The sequence below is a fragment of the Macaca fascicularis genome, chromosome 18 (assembly GCF_037993035.2).
Source record: "Macaca fascicularis isolate 582-1 chromosome 18, T2T-MFA8v1.1".
In the NCBI taxonomy this organism is placed as follows: domain Eukaryota; kingdom Metazoa; phylum Chordata; class Mammalia; order Primates; family Cercopithecidae; genus Macaca; species Macaca fascicularis.
The window spans coordinates 71,932,986-71,956,225 of NC_088392.1; the positions used below are offsets into that span (position 1 = coordinate 71,932,986).

At 44.0% G+C, this 23,240-nt stretch overlaps 2 long non-coding RNA genes across 2 annotated transcripts; both read right to left on the reverse strand.

Moving 5' to 3' along the window:
- Positions 1 to 159: 159 nt before the first annotated feature.
- Positions 160 to 22,370, reverse strand: LOC135968193 (uncharacterized). Its single transcript, XR_010582773.2, has 2 exons — positions 22,261 to 22,370; positions 160 to 375 (listed from the first exon to the last, which is right to left on the reverse strand). It is a non-coding gene; the product is annotated as an uncharacterized lncRNA (long non-coding RNA).
- On the reverse strand, positions 7,772 to 10,489 carry LOC123570062 (uncharacterized). The gene is made up of 3 exons (XR_006694025.2): positions 10,426 to 10,489; positions 8,210 to 8,327; positions 7,772 to 8,066 (listed from the first exon to the last, which is right to left on the reverse strand). It is a non-coding gene; the product is annotated as an uncharacterized lncRNA (long non-coding RNA).
- Positions 22,371 to 23,240: the final 870 nt, after the last annotated feature.

Below are 23,240 nucleotides of genomic sequence, written 5' to 3' on the forward strand. Positions count from 1 at the left end.
CAAAAATAGTTACCTGTGAACTGAGAAATCTGTCAGATTGCCACTGCTATCTTCACTCCACCATCTAATGATGCTTCAAGCCCAGTGTCTAGAAATCATCTCAACTGGCTGAACTGTGGACTCAAAAATTGCGTCTATCATCTGCTCTCACCATTAATCTTTGTTTTTCTTTGTGTTTCCATAGAAATACCCCTCATGCCCAAGACTAGGAGATTGGTTTGACAAAATACTGTGTAGTGTGCTTATGTTAGGTCTTTGGCGCTAATGATATTTGTTCTGATGTATGTTCCTTCCCTTTGCAGATCCTTACCTCACAAGGCCCGACCAGTGTCTTTTCTCCACAGCAATAAACCCAGTTCCTTGTTTGTGAAACACCTGGGGAAGTATTAAATGGGGGAAAGGAAGGAATTAACAGTCCACCAAAATGGTATGAAAATTACTTTAAACTCAAAACGTCTTCACAATCAGCAGCCACAGAGAGAAACATTATCTAAACTTAGGCAGAGCCTCCTGAATTACAGCTTCTATGACCCCTCTCTGAGGGAGTTTGAGAAGTGTGAGAAGACTCATCCCAGCATCAGCGAGTGATAATTTAGCTATCCGTTATCATCACAAGGCCCGATCGAACCTTCCCTACTTTCCCGTGGAGTCCAAACCCCACTCCACCCGTCTGTTAAATTGGTATATAAACCTTTCACTCTGCAGCCATAAAAAAGAATGAGATCATGTCCTTTGCAGGGAAGTGGATGCAGCCTGTAAACCATTATCCTAAGCAAACTAATGCAGGAACAAATACTGCATGTTCTCACTTATAAGTGGGAACTAAACGACGAGAACACATGGACACACAGAGGAGAACAACAATACACACTGGGCCCTATTGGAGGGTGGAGGGTGTGAGGAGGGAGAGGATCAAGAAAAATTACTAATAGGTACTGGGCTTAATGGCTGGGTGATGAAATAATCTGTACAACAAACCCTCATGACACATGTTTACTTATGTATCAAACCTGTACTTGTACCCCTGAACTTAAAATAAAAGTAAAAAACAAAAAACCAAAACCTTTTACCTTTTAGTATTCAGGGAGTTGCCCATTATTGAGTATTCTCACATGTATGTGTAAATAAACCTTGTCCTTTCTTTTGTTAATCGGTTCATTGTTACTTAATTCTCAGGCCTCTGACCATTGAACCAAAGTGAGTAGAGAAAAACATTTTCCTCTTAGACTGTCTGGGCAGCTATTAAAAAATACCCTAGACTGGATAATTTATAAAGAGTAGAAATTTTTTTTCCTTTTTTTTTTTTTTTTTTTTTTTGAGACGGAGTCTCGCTTTGTCGCCCAGGCTGGAGTGCAGTGGCCGGATCTCAGCTCACTGCAAGCTCCGCCTCCCGGGTTTACGCCATTCTCCTGCCTCAGCCTCCCGAGTAGCTGGGACTACAGGCGCCCACCACCTCGCCCGGCTAGTTTTTTGTATTTTTAGTAGAGACGGGGTTTCACCATATTAGCCAGGATGGTCTCGATCTCCTGACCTCGTGATCCACCCGTCTTGGCCTCCCAAAGTGCTGGGATTACAGGCTTGAGCCACCGCGCCCGGCTTTTTTTTTCCTTTTTTTTCTGAGAGAAGTCTCGCTCTTGTCCCCCAGGCTGGAGTGCGATGGCTAGATCTCGGCTCACTGCAACCTCCACCTCCTGGGTTCAAACAATTCTCCTGCCTCTACTTCCCAAGTAGCTGGGGTTAAAGTGCCTGCCACCACGCCCGGCTAATTTTTGTATTTTTTAGTAGAGACAGGGTTTCACCATGTTGGCCAGGCTGGTCTCGTACTCATGACCTCAGGTGTTCCGCCAGCCCCGGCCTCCCAAAGTGCTGGAATTACAGGTGTGAGCCACCAAGCCCAGCCTATCAATAGTAGAAATTTATTTCTCCAGTTCTGGAGGCTGGGAAGTCCAAGAGCAAAGCATCAGCACATTTGGTGTCTGGTGAAGGCCTGCTCTCTGCTTCATAGATGGTGCCTCTTGCTGAACCCTTCCATGGCAGAAAGGCAAAAAAGGGCTCAGAAGCTCCCTGAGGCCTCTTTCATAAGGGCACTAATCCCATTCGTGAGAGCCCAGCCCTTATGACCTAATTACCTCCCAAAGGTTCCACCTCTTAAAACCATCACCATGGGGGTTAGATTTCACCATGTGAATTCTGGGTGAACATATACATTCAGGCCATACACCTACTAACACCAATGACCGAGTGCCAGTGTAAGTCCCATTCTCCCAGTACATGCTACAGGGCCCTGAGTCCTGGGTTACCCCAGGGTCATATGCTCTGGTTGGCCCTGGATAATCCTGGTTTACACCACAGAAATTATTTGCCACATCCTCTTTTATTCTTAAAAGTTTTCCTCCTTTGGATAATAAGTTATATTAATTAGGAACACAACAGATCCTATCTGCAAACATAACATGTCCCAAACTTAACTCCTGATCCAGCAAATGGCAACTCCTTCCTTTCCGTTTTTGAGACCAAAACCTTTGAAGTTACCCACGCTCTCTTTCTCTCATGCCTCACTTCCAATCCATACTGGTTCTACCTTCAACACATATTCAGCCTCTGATTCTCGCCACCTGCTCTTTGACTTGGATCTAAGCCACCTTTACTTCATACTGAATTATCACCATAGCCTCCCACCAGACCTTCCTGATTCCACCTTTGTCCAGAGTGAAACTCTTAAAGTATAAGTTGAATCGTGTCAATCCTCTGCTCAAAACCCTCCGAAGCTACCCTTTCATCTCTGAGTAAAAACCGGGTCTTTACCATAGCTTACAAAGCCCTGCGTGGTGGGACAGTGACATTCCCCACTCCACACTACATGCCCTTTCCATCTCATGTTCTAACTCCTTTCTCCATTTTGCTCCAACTCCCTATGGCCCTGTGTGGTTCCTCACATCTACCAAACATGCTCCCTGCCTCAGGGCCTTTGCACTCACTCGCCCCTCTGCCTGGAATGTTCTTTCCTCAGATCTGTAAGACTTACTTCCTGACATTTTTCAGGTTTCTGCTCAGATGCTCAAATCTCATTTTATTTTTAAAATGTCTTCATTTACCACCTTATATAAAATAGTCATACACATACACACACACCCTGTTGCAAGTTGGGTTCTCTGAAAGCAGATACTGGGGTGCAGGATATTTATTAAGGCTCAGCACCTGTGAAAGGAAGATATGGGAGAAGCAGAATGGAGCAGAGGGTGAAGTTGAATGGAGATACAGGCTTGACAAAGCACTGGCCAATTTGGCAGGGAGTTGTAGAGCGAATGTTGCTCATCAGAGTTGTCCGTATTGGGTAGAAATGACCAGGACTCTTGCTTTGTGTAACCACTGGGTGAGGGTTGCCTTGGGAAGGGCATGACCTAGGGCAAAATAGCAGCCCGCAACTGAGGCTGATCCTGAAGGAACTGACAGCTGGAGTCTGCTGCTGACCACGCCCCATAGCTGGGCAACAAGTTCTTCCTTAAAGGGGGATCTGAGTGGAGCATCTTTGTGTCTACTATACCCATCCACCTCCCCCCATCATGGTAATAAAACTTCCTGAGGGCAGAGACTGGTTGTCTAATAAACACTAATAAACCACTGGCACTCAGAAACTGCCTGGTTCATAGTAGGGCTCAATAAGTGTTGGTTGGTTGAGTGAATGAAAAGGTTAATAAATAAAATCAGTTCCTAGGTTGGATATTTATTAAGACTAAATGCAAGGCTGCCTTAAATTTTTTTTTTATCTCAGTGGTGCTCCTTCAATCTTTCATCATGAAAATATCTCAATCATTTTTCTCCATGCCTGTTATTGATATAGAATGACAACACAGGATAATGATGCATCTTCAGTAACCTGAGAAGGAAGCATTCTTGGTGTTCTCTAAAGTCAGATTTCTTTTATGTATGTATTTATTCGTAATCTGCTTCCACAGGTTGAACAGATTTCTTTTTGATAGACTGTGTGGCAGAATGACAGAGTACTACTGGACATGGGGTCTGAAGATCCAGGGTTTAGTGTCAGATCTGTTACTGGATGACTTTGACCTTGAGCAAGTCACAGCCTTCTTGAATCTCAGTTTCTTCATCTAAAAGTAAGAAAGTTGAAAATATAATTTTCAGTATTTCTTCCAGCTTCTTGCATACTGTAGTTTTCGTCATTCAGGCCCTTGAATTGTACATTTATGTGATATTTTGCCTGATTATCTTTAGACAGAGTTAAAAAAAAAAAAAAGAGCTATTTCAAGAAGGTGGGTGAGTGATATAAACAACGAAGAGTTAAAAGAGGGAAAGGAGGCTGGGTGCAGTGGCTCACACCTGTAATTCCAGCCCTTTGGGAGGCTGAGGCAGATGGATCACTTGAGGTCAGGGGTTCAAGACCAGCCTGACCAACATGGCGAAACCCCATTTCTACTAAAAATACAAAATTAGCCAGGTGTGGTGGTGTGTGCCTGTAATCCCAGTTACTTGGGAGACTGAGGCAGGAGAATCACTTGAACCTGGGAGGTGGAGGCTGCAGTGAGCCAAGATCGTACCACTTCACTCTAGCCTGGGCTTCAGAGAGAGAGACTCCATCTCAAAAAAAAAAAAAAAAAAAAAAAGAGGAGGAAAAGGAAAACTAGGCAGTAGGCAGATGGTGGCTGAAAGCAGCCCCTTCTGTGCACCGATCCATCCTAAGAGATCACCTGCCAGGGCACAGGCCAGTTCAAAGGCCAAGCATAATCCTAGGACAGGAGAACGGATGAGTCTATCCCAAGCTCTATCAGTAGGAAGAGCAAATGTACCACTGGAGGCATCAGACTAGAAAAAGAGGTAGGGCACCCAAAAGGGTATCGGTATTTGTTTATTGCCTGTCTTTCATCTCTCTCATAATCTCTCCCCTACATTGTAATCTCCATAAGATTACAGAATAGGCACCTAATAAATATTTACTTAAAAATAAAAGATGTTAGCATCTCTAAAGCAGTGATGTTCACATATTTTTTTGGAAAGCAGTCACTGTAAGAAACACATTATTTTTTTCACATAGGACCCAATACTTCCATCAGTCTATCTATCTATCTATCTGTCTATCTATCTATCTGTCTGTCTGTCTATCTATCTAAATTAAAACGAGTTTCATGAAACAAATCTTACTCTTGCTAGGCACAATGCTTTCTGTTATTTTAATCTTCTATTTCTTTATCTTAACAATTCTGACCCTGACCTAGTCAACTCATTTAGCAACCTCACAGGGCGGGAGGGAGGCCCCACCAGTCAGTGTGATGGGATCACCTGAGCTGGAAATGGAGGTTCCAGCTGAATCGGAAATTTATTCTGATTTCACGCTCTGCAGGAAGCCTTAATATTTTAACAAGATTTCCTCGTGGATTTGCCTTCAGGGAATGAATGTGTTCATCAGCAAACATGAGTATCCATCTTGTCAATATTTCTATCAATTAATTGATAGTCTATAGTAATTAATCAATCAATTGATATTCTATTTTATATACCACTCTCTTGTGAATTTGATTAATGTGAGTCAGAATCTGAGAAACTGTTCACCTCTGGATGCCCTGACAAGGTCATAATTCTACAAAGAACAGACCCCAGACTGCACAGAGAATAGGCCAGCTCTGTGATGATTTAATGGAACACTCCCTTCGGGACAGTCTAATGCTTGGAGCAGTTTGGAAAGACACCAAAGATCTTTTTGGATGCTGTCACTAATTTTAGACTTGATAGTGAAATCATTTGTAAACCTGTGTAAGCCTCTCTGCTTACCCAAATAAGAATGTTTTATAGAGATGACAGACTTCAAGTTTGTTTTTTATAAAACTCTCTTATAGCACTTGTCCTTTGGTAATAATAACAGAATCATTTCCAGAGAATTCATAGTTAGCACACATGAATATCATATAGTGGAACATGGTTTCTTGCCCTTGGAGACTATATCATAAATACAACCTCCAGGGCAAACTAAACCTAAACAATATGCTCACATAAGCATGTGCTTATTCAATCATGCATTGAGTTTGGACAGGGTTTTATGGTCTCCACATGTGTGCAGGCTCACTTGTTCTTTAGGAAGTCAGGATGGGTGGTGTTATAACTGTGATTCTGAAGACTTAAAATAATCCAACAAGGTCACGTGCTCAGTAATAGAAGAACTAGGCTTCTTGCCTAGTCAGCCTAGTCAGCTGTCTTCCTGTGGTTTCACAATAACATTTGAGTATGACAATTCTCTTCTGCAGGGCTCCAACCTCTCTGATGTCCGACATGCTTATGAGCGGGTTCCAACACACTGCCGTTCTATTTCCAAGTCTACTCATCCTTCCAACTTACACCTCACATGGTGCACATGGAAAAGACATAAATTTGGCTAACTTTGTGCAATGCAAGAGGGGCTATGTACACTTGCCACTCTTGAAACTATCCTCTTGACTCTCGTGGCTGGAGAAAGCCATCTGATCCCAAGAGTTATCTAGATCCAATATCTGGAGGGTACTTCAAATCAGAACCAATAAAGCAACAAAAGGAGGTAATCAGGAATGAATGCATACCAAGGAATGAGCATGATGGACAGCTGACCACACAGTTTATATAAACATGCAGCACACTGCAAAGAATATAGAGTGAGTTTCTTGGACCAGCTTCCAATTTGTCTCCACTAAAATGTAATGAAAGTATGGGACTTCAAATACGTTAAGTTAGTCACTGTTAACCCCTGGAGCTTTTCAAAACCATCCTTACTCAGACTTTACTCCAGGTGGACACCCACCCCATTCTAAGGGTTTGATAAGTGACTATTCCTGTTGTTTAAAGCAGGCATTGGCCGGGCTCGGTGGTTCATGACTGTAATCTCAGTGCTTCAGGAGGCCAGGGTAGGAGGATCACTTGAGTCCAGGAGTTGAGACCAACCTGGGCAACATAGTGAGACCCCACCTCTAAAAAACACAGAAAAATTAGCTACCTGGGAGGCTGAGGTAGGAGGATAGCTTGAGCCTGGGAGGTAGAGGCTGCAGTGAGCCCACTCTAGCCTGCAACAAAAAACAAAAGTTAAACTAAAAAATGTAAAAAAATAAAGCAGACATTGGTACCAAATATTTGCATAAGGCTCTTTTCCTAATTTAGTGCTTCAGTGTTTTGGCCATTTCTTGACATTATCTACATTTCATTAATCCTGAAGTTTCCCACTTCTCTCTAAATACCTATTGAAACACAACAGCGCAGTGGTCTTTTATCTTAGTGCGTGGCTGTTGAGTTCTCAGATTTAATTGTTGTCAGTTGCTTGGTGATAATATCATGGAGGTGAGAAAAGAAGAGGCAGCTGGGTAATCAGCTTTGCAGGCAAAACAGTATAAATTCCAGGGGCCCTGCCCCCAAGTAGCCACACTGGACCTGTGTGTTCACTCAGAACAGCTCCAAAACCCCTAGTACTTCTGTGTCACCCATTTCCCTACAGTTCCCAGAGAAGCACTCCCATTCAAAAGTGTGCAACCCCTCCCATACCCTTCTTCGTGACTTACAAAAAAATTCCCAGATTTTCTTTTAAGTATTCATCCCTGATGATAAACAATCTATATTTTTCCCGAAAAGAATGGCCTCATTCTCTGCAGTCACTTGAGGGTTATTAACATGTTCCTTTACAAATCCTATAGACCAAGTGGATTAGCTACAGCCACTTCACAGTTGGGGTCACTGCGGTCTAGAGAGAAGAGGGAACGTGCCCAGCATGTAAGGCATGATCTACTGATTGGTTAACAGATTTACTGAGTGCTGTTTATTAATTGATGCAATCCTTAGAGTACCAACATTATCCTCATTTTATACATGTGGAAGTGATAGAGGAAAGAGAGGCACAGAGAAGCTGAGTCACTGCATTTGGACACACAGGTAGTAGGTGGCAGGGTGGCCACACACTGGAGCCCTTGCCTGGATTACCACCCTGGGTGTGGAGACGGCAGTATTCCTGGAGGCTGAAGGAAAGGATCCAGACTCAGTCTGCAGAAATGCTCTGAGTCCTGGCTTCTTCAACAGGACGCTTCTCTCCTGTTCACATATTCCTTAAGGAAAACATGGGACTCTATGATGTTTAATATAATAAAGAACAGGGCTTTTGACTGCAAACCTCTCTAAGGAATGATCATCCAGTAAAGGGTATGCAAAACAGAATTATTAAATAAAGAGGTGGAATGACTTTAACTACCAATCCCTTCTCCAAGACTGAAATTGCAGAAAAAGAGACGGGGGCTGCTTATTTAACTGAATTTCTAGAAAGCAAGCTCTGATAACCACTTGCTCCTGTCATCTTGGTAAGTGGATTCCTGCACAAGGGAGAAAGAAAGTCATCAAATCCAAATGATTTCAAGCCAGCTCCCAAAGCAAGCCTGGCAAATTGCTCAGCTGACAGCAGGTAAGAGGACTTCTAGGGAGAGGAGCTCACGCGGCACCTCCTAGCTGGGGCTGCTGGAGTTGGCAAAAAGAAATGCCTGACACCAAGCGGAATTTGAATTTCAGATAAACAATGAATAATGTTTGTATGTAAGTATGTCCCTGTTGTTTAGCAATTCAAAGTCAGTGGGGCATCCTGTATTTTATCTGGCAACCCTAATCCCAACACTAAAAAGATCATAATAAGTACATGGTATAGTTTCCCTAGATGACTAAGCCTTCCTATCTCATTATACCCTGAAGACCTGAACTTCTTTCACTAAAAAGAACAGGAAATTCTACATTCATACATTAAATAATGTAGGGAATTAAAATATGTCTGATAGAAATCAAACCAACCAGCCAGGCGCAGTGGCTCACACCTGCAATCCCAACACTTTGGGAGGCCAAAGCAGGCGGATCACTGGAGGTCAGGAGTTCAAGACCAGCCTGGCCAACATGGTGAAATCCGGTCTCTACTAAAAATGCAAAAAGTAGCCGCGCGTGGTGGCGCATGCCTGTAGTCTCTGGTACTCGGGAGGCTGAGGCAGGAGAATGACTTGAACCTGGGAGGTGGAGGTTGCGGTGAGCCAAAATCATAATGAACTCCAGTCTGTGCAACAGAACAAGATGCCATCTCAAAAAGAAAAAGAAAAAAAAGAAATCAAACCAACCTACCAGTAGTGTGAGGGGGATTTTATTACTTCCCTAGTAAAAGGAACGATTAAAAGTTGTTGAAGGCAAGATGTGATGGTGTGCACATGTAGTCCCAGCAGTTTGTGAGGCCAAGATAGGAGGACCACTTGAGCCCAGGAGTTTGAGACCAGCCTGGGCAACATAGCAAAACCATGATTCTACAAAAAATTTTTAAAGCCAGCTGGGTGTGGCGGTACATGCCTATAGTCCAAGCTACTCAGGAGGCTGAGGCGGGAGGGTCGCTTGAGCCCAGGAGCTCGGGACTGCAGTGAGCCATGAGTGTGCTGCTGTACTCCAGCCTGGGTAACAAACAGAGCAAGACCCTGTTTCTTTTCTTTTTTTTTTTTTTTTTTTTTGAGATGGACTCTCACTCTGTTGCCCAGGCTAGAGGGCAGTGACGCGATCTTGGCTCACTGCAACCTCCCCGCCCCTGCCCCAGTTCAAGCAATTCTCCTGCCTCAGCCTTCCGAGTAGCTGGAATTACAGGCACCTGTCACCACACCAGGCTAATTTTTTTTTTTTCCCCGAGACGGAGTCTTGCCCTGTCGCCCAGGCTGGAGTGCAGTGGCGCCATCTTGGCTCACTGCAAGCTCCGCCTCCCGGGTTCGAGCGATTCTCCTGCCTCAGCCTCCTGAGTAGCTCAGGCTACAGGCGCCCGCCACCACGCCCGGCTAATTTTTTGTATTTTTAGTAGAGACGGTCTCAATCTCCTGACCTCATGATCCGCCCGCATCAGCCTCCCAAAGTGCTGGGATTATAGGCGTGAGCCACCGCGCCCGGCCTAATTTTTGTATTTTTAGTAGAGACGTGGTTTCACCATGTTGGCCAGGCTGGTCTCCAACTCCTCACCTCAGGTGATCCACACTCCTTGGCCTCCCAAAGTGCTAGGATTATAGGCGTGAGCCACTGTGACTGGCCAAGACCCTGTTTCTAAAAAGAAGAAAGGAAGGAAGAAAGAAAAAAATGTGTAAAAGATGACTGAGCTGGGAATGAAGAGAAACGGGTTCTGGTTCTGCGACGTCTAACCCTATAATCAGCTCCACCGCCTGCCACACAGCTTCCTTCCTCCCCTACACTTCAGCTCAAATCCTGGGAATGGCTTACGTATTTGTAACGGCGGAGGAACCAGGGAAGAGGGCCTGAGATGGAGGATTTCTGTATTTTTGTGTGGCTTGCGGGTTGAAACCAAACTATTGCTTAATATTTAAAAGTGCATATCTAATTAACACAATTAGATATTTTAACAATTCTATCTACAATATATGCACCTGTTTTCATTAAAAATAAGAATGATACCTCTCTGTCCCTGAAGAGAGAGCTGGAGAGGAGTGGGTGTTGCAACGCTCTGCCACTAGTGAGCATCAGGTATCTGATTATTTTCTGAGGGTCAGATTCCTCACCTGAGAAACAAGCTGGACTGAAGACCAGCTGGACTAGGTCTAGTTCTAGGCATTCTAGAACTCTTTGACTTGACAATTCCTCAGTAGGCTTTTGTAGGCTGCAGGAATTTCCCAACTCAGAGAAGAGAGTTAGTATCACCGCTTAGCTACTTTCAGCTAGGGGAAAAAGTGGCTCCAGCTTTACTGCCAAATAACAACCACAAAATGTGGCCAGGCATGGTGGCTCACACCTGGAGTCCCAGCACTTTGGGAGGCAGAAGGGGTGGATCACTTGAGCCCAGGAGTTGGAGACAAGCCGGGGCAATATGGTAAAGCCCCGTCTCTGCCAAAAATTTAGAAATTAGCCCCGCATGTTGGTGCCTGTTGTCCTAGCTACTCTGGAAGCTGAGGTGGGAGGACCACTTGAGCCAAGGATGCAGAGGTTGCAGTGAGCCGAGATGGCACTACCGCACTCCAGCTTGGGCGAAGGGAGTGAGACTCTGTCTCACAAAAAAGAAAAAGAAAAACCAAAACCATAAAATGGAAAGGACTGAACCTTAAGTCAAAAAAAAAATCCTTATTAAATAATAGCAGCCTTCATTCTTCTTCATTAGCAAAACGTGCCAAAGGAGCAGTTGTTCAAAGGCGATTGCCTCTGGCCCAGGCCCACAAGCCTCCTTTCAAAAGGAAATTAACCCTGTGAGTCATGACACAAGCATATTCACACTCCAAGTGAGATAGGAGTCAGATAGCGTCATAAACCTTCCACCCCAACTGTCTGAACAGGTTGAGAGGATTCTGGAATTACTGCTCTTTGGGCCATTTCCCAGGTGGAAAACGTCCACACAGTCACTGTGGTTACTTGCTTACTGCCTGGCAGTAACCATGAGTTCCCCAGGCTTCACGCTCCACCCGCTGTCAGCTCATTGTGCAGGTAGTAATTCCTCAGTTACCCACATTTATGTTTTGTATGTTAATTATTTCACTCTAAATATCAGCAAAACTCATTAGCAGGTGTCTGACGTTGGTAGAAAGCCTCCTGACTATCTAATACTAGGAGTAAAAGAAAACATAATGGCTATTTAAATATGGCCACACAAATGCACTGAAATGTACAATACAAACTCCAGTGGATCTAAATTGAAAACTTTTCTCAAAAAGTTCAAATCTTTGAAAAGTATATTTAATAACACTTTTTAAAGTTATTAAATTACAACAGAAAGACTTCGAGTTAGAAAAGCTGGATTGCCTTTAAAGTAAAGTAATGATAATAAAACTTATTATTATAAAATTGTTTGGGCTGGGTGTGGTGGCTCATGACTGTAACTCCAATACTTCAGGAGGCCAAGGCAAGAGAATCGCCTGAGCCCGGGAGTTTGAGAGCAGCCTGGGCAATATAGCAAGACCTCACCTTTCGCAAAATGTTTAAATTAGCTGAGCGTGGCGGCACATGGCTGTCGTTCCCGCTGCTTGGGAGACTGAGGTGGGAGGATCACTTGGGCCCAGGAGTTCCAGGTTGCAGTGAGCTATGATCATGCCATTGCACTTCAGCCTGGGTGACAGAGCAAGACACTGCCTTTATAATTAAAAAAAAAAAACAAAAAAACAAAAACCAGGGGCAGTGAAAGCATCCCTTTCCTCTAATGACACAAAGTATTTAACAATATGTTTTGCTCCATTTGCGCTTAACAAGTGGGAGTGATGGTTGGTGAAAATATTATTCAGGAACAAAGAGACCTTTGGATTCCTCTCCCTGTATATCAACACTCAAAATGAAGGCGGAGCCCTTTTTTCTCTGTTTTCTTTTTGGATCAATGTGAATAACTCACCAAGATCAATTAGTTCCCACAGCAGATCTAGGGTCGCTCTCTATCCAGCTTAAATTCTCCAGATGATGGCCAAATCTTTCATTTTCTTTTCCAGCTCTACCTGTGCTTAACATCTGGTTTGAGATTTTTTTTTTTTTAATTCATTTAAAAGCAAAAGTGAACTGGATTCTTCCCTCTGGAGCTCTGGGAGATAGAAGAGTGTTCTTTGCATTCTTCATGTGTGGCCCAGTTTTCTTGTGGGGCCAGGCTTATGTTTGACAGTCCCCAGGGACTGTGCAGCAGCTGCAATAGTCCTAGCCTTCCAGTAAAGGCACTTTGGGACCTGTGACAAGGCACCAGGACTACTGTACAGGGCTCCCTGCTCTGCCTGCTGCCAGCGTCTTCTGTGGCCACTGCCTGAGTTTGAGGGGAGTCAGGGTGGTAGACAACTGACAGGTACATAGAGGTACTGAGACAGCTCCCAGAAGCGCCCCAGAGTGCTGGGGCCCTGGTTCTGGATTTTCTATGTGCAGTCCCCAGGGTTCAGACCTTTATGTCCAGGCCTGGAAAATCAAAAATGCAATTTTCCTTTTGGTTCATTCAATGAAGCCATCTTTCAACACCTTTTCTGCATCCCTGGATCTCCTCACATTCTTCCTCCCACTCCTTTGGGGAAGTCAATCTTGTGGTCTAGAACTCATCCATGACTTAATCATCCTTGGTGCCTCCCCTCCCTCCTTCTTTCCCTCCCTCCCTCCCACCTTTCTCCTTTCTTCCTTCTTCTTTCCTCTCTCCTTCTCTCCCTTCCTTCCTCTTTGAAACTATTTTGTTTCTCTTTCTTTGTTCTCTTGCTGAATTTCCCATCTCTGTCCCACTTGCCAAGCCTGGAGTCTTTCAGAAGACTGTATAGGTTATTCTAGAGCAGCACTGCTTAATGGAGATATAATGTGCGGCACACGTATAATGTGAAGTTTTATGGTAGCTGCATTTTATTTTATTTTATTTATTTAATTTTTTTGAGATGAAGTTTCAGTCTGTCACCAAGGCTGGAGTGCAGTGGTGCGATCTCTGCTCACTGCAACCTCCACCTCCCAGGTCAAGCGATTCTCCTGCCTCAGCCTCCCGAGTAGCTGGGATTACAGGCACCTGCCACCAGGCCTGGCTAATTTTTGTATTATTAGCACAGACGGGGTTTCACCATGTTGACCAGGCTGGTCATGAACTCCTGACCTCAAGTGATGTGCCTGCCTCAGCCTCCCAAAGTGCTGGAATTATAAGCATGAGCCGCTGTGCCCAGGTAGCTGCATTTTAAAAAGTAAAAAGGAACAGACGAAATTATTTAAATAACATTTTATTTAAACCAGTATATTTGGGTATTATTTCAACGATAGTATCATTTCAATATGTAATCGGTATAAAAACTGAGCAATATTTTGCATTCTTTTTATCATACTGAGACTTTGAAATCCTGTGTGTATTCTATACTTACAGCACATCCCAATTTGGACCAGCAGCATTTCTTTTTTAAAAAAAGTCTTCTTGTGTTTTTAATGGACAAATGATAATTATATATTTACAGGATACAATGTCATGTTTCAAGACAAGCACATATTGTGGAATGATCGTGTCAGCAGAGCAGCCACATTTCAAGTGCTCAGTAGCCACATGTGGTTGGTGGTGGCCATATTGGACAGTATACATGTAGAGACTAATTTGCCCTCACGTTGTTGTGGCAAGGATTGATAATTACCTCCCAATGTTTCTTTTCCCTTCCAGTTTAATAATAGAACTTCAATTTTTAGGTTTTATTTTTTAGCCTCCCCTGCAGCCCGGTGTGGCCATGAGACCAACTTCAGGTCAACGAGATGTAAGTGACAGCCCAAGATTCCACGTTTCTCCTCGTGGGGGAAAGACGTGCTCTTTGCCAGCTCCACTCTGTGTTTAACATCTGACTTGGGATAAAAGATCTTTACAGAGGAAGAATAAGCTGACTTCTCTCCTCTGGAGTCTGGGAGAGAAGAGTGTTCTTGGTCTTGTTTCCTCAGTTGGACTGAGCCCTGAAATGCCTTCACAGAACTGTCATGGCAGCCATGGGCTCTTAGCCCCTGTACTTCTCTGGGAGAGAAATAAGCTTCTGCCTTATTTAAGCCATGGGTATTTTGAGCTTTTGTAATGCTCCTAATCTGAACTGATTCATTTCCATAAGATGGTTTTTGCCCACAACAAAATCAGTCACAGCAAGTAGCAGGTAACCTTGGAAAATACTTTTGGCACCACCTCGTAAAAACATCTGCACTCCCGTGTCCATTGCAGCATTATTCACAATTGCCAAGATATTGAAACAGTCAAAGTATCGATTGATAGATGACTAGATGAAGAAATTGTGGCATAGATACACAATGGAATACATACTCAGCCTTTAAAAAAGCAGATCCTGCCATCTGTGACAATATGGATGAGCTTAGGGGACATTATGCTAAGTCAAATAAGCCAGACACAGAAAGAAAATTACTGCATGATACCAGCCTGGACAGTATGGTGAAACCCCGTTTCTACTAAAAATACAAAAAATTAGCCAGGCATGGTGACATGTGCCTGTAATCCCAGACACTTGGGAGGCTGAGGCAGGAGAATCACTGAACCCAGGGAGGCGGAGGTTGCAGTGAGCTGAAATCGTGCCACTGCACGCCAGCCTGGGTGACAGAGTGAGACTCCGTCTCAAAAAAAAAAAAAAAGAGAAAAGGATAATACTGCATGATCTTACTTGTAAGTGACATCTAAAAAACTAAATTCAATAAATTGAATATGTAGAATCAGAGAGCAAAAGGGCGGATACCAGAGGTGAAGGGGGCCGGGAGGGGAAGGGTCGAAATGGGAAGATATAGGTCAAAGAGTACAAAGTTGCACAACTGTTGAATGAATAAGTTTAGAAATCTAATGTACAACATGAGGACTACAGTTAATATTCTATTTTATATTGGTAATTTGACAAGACAGTAGATTTTAGGTGCTCTGATCACACACACACATACACACACACACACACATATACATACACAGTGGAAAAGTAGCTATAGAGATAACGTACCAATATATCAATTTACTTGACCATAGTGACCACTTCACTATGTATATGCATGTCAAGATAAGTATATTGGCCAAGCACAGTAGCTCACGCCTGAAATCCCAACATTTTGGGAGTCAAAGGCAGAGGATTGCTTGAGTCCAGGAGTTCAAGACACGCCTGGGAAATATAGTGAGACCCCATCTCTACAAAAAATTTAAAAATTAGCTGAGCATGGTGGTGTGTGCCCGTAATCACAGCTACTTGGGAGGCTGAGGCAAGAGGATTGTCTCTACAGAAAAAAAAAAATTAGTTGGATGTGATAGTATGTGTCTGCAGTCCCAGCTACTCAGGGGCGCTAAGGCAAGAGCATCACTTGAGCCCAGGAGTTGGAGGCAGCAGTGAGCCATGGTTTCACTGCTATGCTCCAGCCTGGACAACAGAGTGAGGCTCTGCTTCTCACAGAAAAAAAAAAAAAAGGTAAGTATCTGAAAATATACTCTACACCTTAAATATATTCAATTAAAAAAGGAATAAGAAAGTAAGAAGTAGCAATTTTTTCCATTTTCCATAGTTATAACACTGAGAATAAATTTAGTTCTGTTGATCGAAAAACAAAAAATTTTAAAAATAAGTCATTAGTTTTTTTTAAAGTTCATTAGCCATTGTTTCTGTGACAGTCATTTTATTTCCCTTGCACCTTTGTGACTGAGGTTTCGTGTAGTGACACGGGCATAAGGAGGACCCTGCGTGGGTCCCCTGAAATGTGGTCGCAAAGCAACCACCAGTCCACATTCCTCGGTCCACAAGGATGTCACGTGAGACTTTTGCTAAGTGTCTTGCTGAAATAAGTCATTTCTGACTATGATATTTTCCTGCTCGTCCAGTGCAGTGCTACGGCATGGAAACGAGGCTGTCTGGCACAAGCTCAGGTTTCAGGGAACTCATGAGAGTGCCTAGCAGTCATTACTTTCTTTAATAAATGCGCACAGAGCCCCTTCGATCATCTGTTCCCGAGTTTTCCTGAAGCTCAACATTAAATGTAACCGGCACACAGACCCGTAAGCCACCTTTCCTGTTGTGTGGAAAATCTGGAACTCATTTACCCATCTCCTTTCTTTTGCTGTCTCTCCATTCCCCCCAGTTTCTCTGGTTCAGATGGTCCTGTGATCACATCTGCAAGTTCTTTCAGGACTCTGGGGTGCCATCTAGCTAAGCCAACAGCCATCCCTGCTCTCATTTTAAGCAGTTAGATGCTCTCTCTGCCTGTGTTGAGAGCATTCAACTTGGGCTAAAGATCATTCTGCTTGACAGAAAACAAAAGCTTTATCTTTTGTGCTGTTTTATCAGATACATTACACTTTTTTCATTTACATTGATGATCTTTCTTTTTGTCTTTCCTGGATCTATCAGGGCAAAATGTTATTTGCTGTCCCTAATATGCTTTACACTGCAAAATCTCATTAAATAGATATCAGTCTAATTCAAGATATACTATCCAGAGCTGCAAGGATTCCCTTGCTGCTATAGGATCCATTGGTATGATAGGTTAATTTGTATTATTATAAATATACTAAAGGATTCCACATGTAGTTCTATTTTTCCCTATTCCTTTGAGTTTTGAATTAGTCTTCAGTCTTTGTCATATATTACAAATAATGTTTTTAAATTAGTAAGTATCAGAAGTAACATGCATCATGTACTAAATCACACCATTCTGTTCTCCATAAATGATGTCGGTATCAGAAGGTACATATTTCTTTCTCTCCATGCTTCCTGTCCAGTGAACATGTTTACATGCCCATTCGTGGCTGATCTGTCAGATCTCCAAACACCAAAGAAGGCCTGCAAAACCTTACACATTGGCCTCTTCGAGGACCAAACCAACTGAAAACCTGTATTGGCTGCGTGAGTCCCAGTTCCCATGAGGGATGTCACCCAGCCACCTGGTGCTGACGCTGTGCATTGCTGCAGAGGAGGCCTCTGTTTCCTCCAAAGCTGGTCAACTCTCACTGTAGGATTTCCACTGAGGGGCATGGCAGGACTTTCCTAAGGGGGCTGCAGAAATAACCCAACAATCACCCCGCTTTCCTCCCATTGCTGCCTGTTCTTCAGTGCATTTTTACATTTGGCTGGGGAGCCTCAGCCATTGCAGGAAAGGGAGTCTGGGAGAAGGCTAATGGGAGAGAGGCCCCTTATAACTGCTTCAATTTGAGCAGATTTATTCCTGTTTTCAAAACTTGTATTTGTTGTATTAGTCAGAGTTGCTCAGAGAAACAAAATTAATAGATGATTGATAGGTAGATGGATAGACAGATAAATAGATGAGAGAGGACATGTTAGAGGAGTTGGCTCACCCAGTGATGGAGGCTAACAAGTCCCTTGAGAGGCCATCTACAAGCTGGAGAATTTGAGGTGCCAGTAATATGGCTCAGTCCAAGGAAAAAGGCCTCGGGACCCGAGGGTCACTGGTACAAGTCCTGGAGTGCAAAGGCCAGAGAACCTGGGGTTCAGTCTAAAAGCAGAAGAAGAGCTTTCCTAGCTCCGGAAGAGAGAGAGACCAATTTGCCGTTCTTCTGATTTTGTTCTGTGTAGACTCCAGCCAATTGGATGGTGCAAATCTTCCCCACTTAGGCACGTCCGACTGCCATGCCAGTCTCCTCGGAAACACCCTCACTGACACACTCCAGAATAATGTGTTATCAGTTCTTTAACTTGACACCTAAAATTAGCTGTCACATTTGGCATCCTCCAAAGATTTTGTTTCAAAAAAAATCCTTCGAGATGGTTTATAGTAATAACTATCTTTGGAGGCTACTCCTATCTGCCCCCCCACTTAAGGGTGGTAGATTTCGCAAATAAAAATACATGACGTTCGACTGAATTTGAATTTTGGATATGTAATAAGATTTTTTTTAGTATAAGTACGTCCCGTATTTTTCATGGGCCATATCTATACTGAAGAATGATCAGTTGTTTACATGAAATTCCAAGTCAGCTGGCAGTCCTTCCCTATCCCAATGAACCAGCGGCCCTTTGTCCCACTCCAGAGTCGGACAAAGCGTGCCTTGTCTCACTGACCCCTGTTGTGGATGAGCCCTGCGTCCTGCAGCAGCAAAGTAGGGCCACGCCCCTCAGGCCCGGCCTCTGCTCTCTTCTCACTCCCGCTCCAGGCCTCACGGACCCAGCTCACCTTAACGTTTATCATCAGAACCAACGCCCCTTTCAGGCTTCCGGGGCAGGCTGACTTTCATTTCTCTTTATCACTGCAAATGACCCACATCAGCCTTTCCAGCTGTCAGCTGGGAAACAGAATCCTTCAGTGATTTCCCAACAGAGGCTCTTAGCCGAGACTGTCGATCTACAGTTGGCGGGTGTTAGGGGTGAGGGTGGCGGGGGCTGACAGATCCCGAGGAAGGGCCCAGAGGTTGAGGGAGGTGGGAAGGAGGAAATGTGTTCTGCCACAGCTGTAAAAGGAAAGGAAGGATCTAGAAGATGGCTTAAAAAAGGATCCCGTCTAAGATAGCAAAGACGTCTGACCACGTGCTTCTGGTACTTCCCATCTTTTCTCAGCAAAGAAGGAGGAGCCTCCAAGGTGGAGTTTGAGCGCATTCGCGGGTCTGCCATTTAGGGGCCTCGCCCAGCCAGGAGCCAACTGTGGAACCTTCCTGGCCTTTCCCCATGGAACGGGTGCTAGTGCCTGTCGTGCTGGGGTTGCGTGGGTGTTAAATGAACTAACTCTCAAAGTTGGATTCCTATGCCTTCCTTTCTCCATTTTCCAAAACTAAATTTCTTTTCTCTCACCAAATAAAACTGAAGTTAAGGCTGGGTGTGGTGGCTCACGCCTGTAATCCCAGCACTTTGGGAGGCCGAGGCAGACGGATCACTTGACCTCAGTAGTTTGAGACCAGTCTGGCCAACATGGTGAAGCCCTGTCTCTACTAAATATATAAAAAGTAGCTGGACGTGGCGGGGCATGCCTCTAATTCCAGCTACACACGAGGCTGAGGCATGAGAATTGCTTGAACCCAGGAGGTGGATGTTGCAGTGAGCTGAGATCACACCACTGCACTCCAGCCTGGGCGGCAGAGTGAGACTCTGTCTCATAAAAGTAAAAATGAAGTTAAACAAAATAAAATGATTATGCCTTGGAGAGAATAAAGTGAGGAGGAAAAAAAGAAAATAATCATCTAAAAATATTGACCTTAAAGCAAATTACGCAACTTAATTTGAAAATATGCCAATCAGCCAGGGAATATGAGGAGATTCTGTTGATGGACAGTGGACTGAACACACACATTTACTGCTTCTCCTTCCAGAAACATGACTGAAATTATGGCAAAGGGACAAACAAAAGCTGTAAACACACAGAACAAAGAGTACAGGAGGGAAGACAATAGCAAAGATCGAAAGCAGGAAGAGTGGTGAGCTGACTCTGCTCCCCATAAGGCAGTTCGGTTTCCCCGGGGAAGCACAAGGCAGCCAGGGAAATGGCAAGGCAGTGCCATTCTGGAAGAGAGATAAAGGAGGGAATGGAACAGGGCAGGTACATCCTTAGGACCCTCCCTTACCTTCAGCTGAGTGAGTCCCACCTTGTTGGGGGGTGGGGGTGTGTGCAAGTTGCTTCCTGAATGTTTGCTGTCAGGTGTAAACCCCACAGGCAAGAAATCGAATATTTTTCTTTTCTTCTGGGGAAAACGATCAACATGAGAGAAAAATACCTAAAAATCCTGAAACTGAGGGTGTGGAAGGGTCCTCACTGAAGAAGCTCAGCCTCCAAGCAAGCCTAAGCTCCCTTCCATATATGCAAAGTATTCAAACAGCTTTTTAGTAGTTAAATTTTATGCAACGACAGGAAGCCAAGGATGATCAGACATCTGAGGGGGAGTTTCGTATATGAAAGGTGTAGTTCTAAACATCAGTTGGGGGGAAAAATCAATTCAGAGGAAACCTGGGCTATCCATAAAAGTAAAAACTTTAAAAAATTCAGGAACATTCTCACAGAGATGAACAAATATTTTATCCATGCAACAAAAACAAGATGTCACCAAAAAACTTTTCAGGAAAAAACCCAACTCTTTTTTGTTTTGTTTTGTTTTAGACAGAGTTTTTTGCTTTTGTTGCCCAGGCTAGAGCGCAGTGGCACAATCTCAGCTCACTGCAACCTCCGCCTTCTAGTTTCAAGTGATTCTCCTGCCTCAGCCTCCCAAGTAACTGGGATTACAGGCACCTACCACCACGCCCAGCTATTTTTTTTTTTTTTTTTTGAGACGGAGTCTTGCTCTGTAGCCCGGGCTGGAGTGCAGTGGCCGGATCTCAGCTCACTGCAAGCTCCGCCTCCCGGGTTTGCGCCATTCTCCTGCCTCAGCCTCCTGAGTAGCTGGGACCACAGGCGCCCGCCACCTCGCCCGGCTTTTTTTTTTTGTATTTTTAGTAGAGACGGGGTTTCACCGTGTTAGCCAGGATGGTCTCGATCTCCTGACCTCGTGATCCGCCCGTCTCGGCCTCCCAAAGTGCTGGGATTACAGGCTTGAGCCACCGCGCCCGGCCCACGCCCAGCTATTTTTTTGTATTTTTAGTAGAGACGGGGTTTCACCATGTTGGTCAGGCTGGTCTCGAACTGCTGACCTTGTGATCCACACGCCTCGGCCTCCCAAAGTGCTGGTATTACAGGTGTGAGCCACCGCTCCTAGCAACCCAACTCTTAAAAAATTGAAGTACCCACATTTAAGATGCCTGTAACCATAAGGCATCCCATTATTTTCTGTACCATTAAAAAAAGAAAGCCATGCATGGTGGCTCACTCCTATAATCCCAGCATTTTAAGAGGCCAAGGCAGGAGGATTGCTTGAGCCTGGGAGTTCAAGACCAGCCTGGCTAATAGAGAAAGACGCCATCTCTACAAAATTAAAAGATAAAAATTAGCCTTGTGTGGTGGTAAACACCTGTAGTGAGCTATGATCATGCCATTGCATTCCAGCCTGACCAGCAAAGCAAGATCTTGCCTCAAAAAAAAAAAAAAAAGAAAAGAAACAAAACAAAAAAACAAAAGAAAACCACTAACCAATGTATGACACTGCTTAACATTTACAAGTTTTGCCTATTGAAAAAGTCTTTTAGTGTTACTTAGAGATAAATGTATGAAATATCACCATTGCTTGTTTATATAAAAGAAAAAATAAGCAAAACACTTTACCTAAGGAATTCATAAACATCTTCACATTTAAAGTGTGAGTTCTCTGAAACCAGTTCCCAGCTCAGAATTATTGACATTGTTTTTTCCCCATTTAATATCTTTCTCCATGTCATTAAGAGTATTGATGATGCATTATATTTTAGCCAATTGTTCAACTAGTGTCAGGGATTTTTTTTCTAAGCTATTGATACCAATTTTCAAATTTTGAAGCTAGCACTTAATTTGGCTTCATTTAACTTAAATAATCATTTTGCTTTTCTCCATTGAATCGCATCACTGAATGTCATGCTGTGTTGGCCCAAGGTCTGCAGGAATCTTCTGACAAACTAAGTTTCAATGCTTCAATGATAATCCTGTACAACGCACAAAGCGGTCATACCAACTCCTTGTTGCTTTGAAAGTTTACTCATTTATTCCAAAGGATTTGACATTTTTACTGCCTTCAGTTGCATTTCCTGATATGTAGTATCAACATGTGTGGCATCAACCATGCATATAACTCAACTGAGGAGACGGCAAGCTTGTGTATGCAGAAGCAATGGCAATGACGCTGTGACTGGTACCTGAACAATGGTCATTGTCACGGTTCATTATTTATGCAATACATTCTGACCACAGAGGTTATAAACTGTGAAAAACATACATCTTAGAATCAATTAAGAACATTTTAAAAATAGCACTCACAGGCCAGGCACGGTGGCTCACGCCTGTAATCCCCGTACTTTAGGAAGTCGAGGCGGGCGGATCATGAGGTCAGGAGATCGAGACCATCCTGGCTAACACGGTGAAACCCTGTGTGTATTAAAAATACAAAAATGGACGGGCGCGGTGGCTCAAGCCTGTAATCCCAGCACTTTGGGAGGCCGAGACGGGCGGATCACGAGGTCAGGAGATAGAGACCATCCTGGGTAACACAGTGAAACCCCGTCTCTACTAAAAATACAAAAACTTAGCCGGGCGAGGTGGCAGGCGCCTGTAGTCCCAGCTACTCGGGAGGCTGAGGCAGGAGAATGGCGTGAACCCGGGAGGCGGAGCTTGCAGTGAGCTGAGATCCGGCCACTGCACTCCAGCCTGGGTGACAGAGCGAGACTCCGTCTCAAAAAAAAAAAAAAAAAAAAAAAACAAAAATTAGCCAGGCGTGGTGGCATGCGCCTGTAGTCCCAGCTACTCAGGAGGCTGAGGCAGGAGAATTGCTTGAACCTGGGAGGCGGAGGTTGCAGTGAACCATCTCAAAAAAAAAACCAGAAAGATGAAGAAAAAATAGCACTCACTAGAACAGATGGAAGATAAAATTTAAGAAATCTCTCAGGCCGGGCGCGGTGGCTCAAGCCTGTAATCCCAGCACTTTGGGAGGCTGAGGCGGGTGGATCACGAGGTCAGGAGATCGAGACTATCCTGGCTAACATGGTGAAACCCCGTCTCTACTAAAAATACAAAAAACTAGCCGGGCGTGGTGGCGGGCACCTGTAGTCTCAGCTACTTGGGAGGCTGAGGCGGGAGAATGGCGTGAACCCGGGAGGCGGAGCTTGCAGTGAGCCGAGATCACGCCACTGCACTCCAGCCTGGGAGACACAGCGAGACTCCGTCTCAAAAAAAAAAAAAAAAAAAAAAAGAAATCTCTCAGAGAATAGGAAAAAAAAAGACACAGAAAAATAAAACGAAAG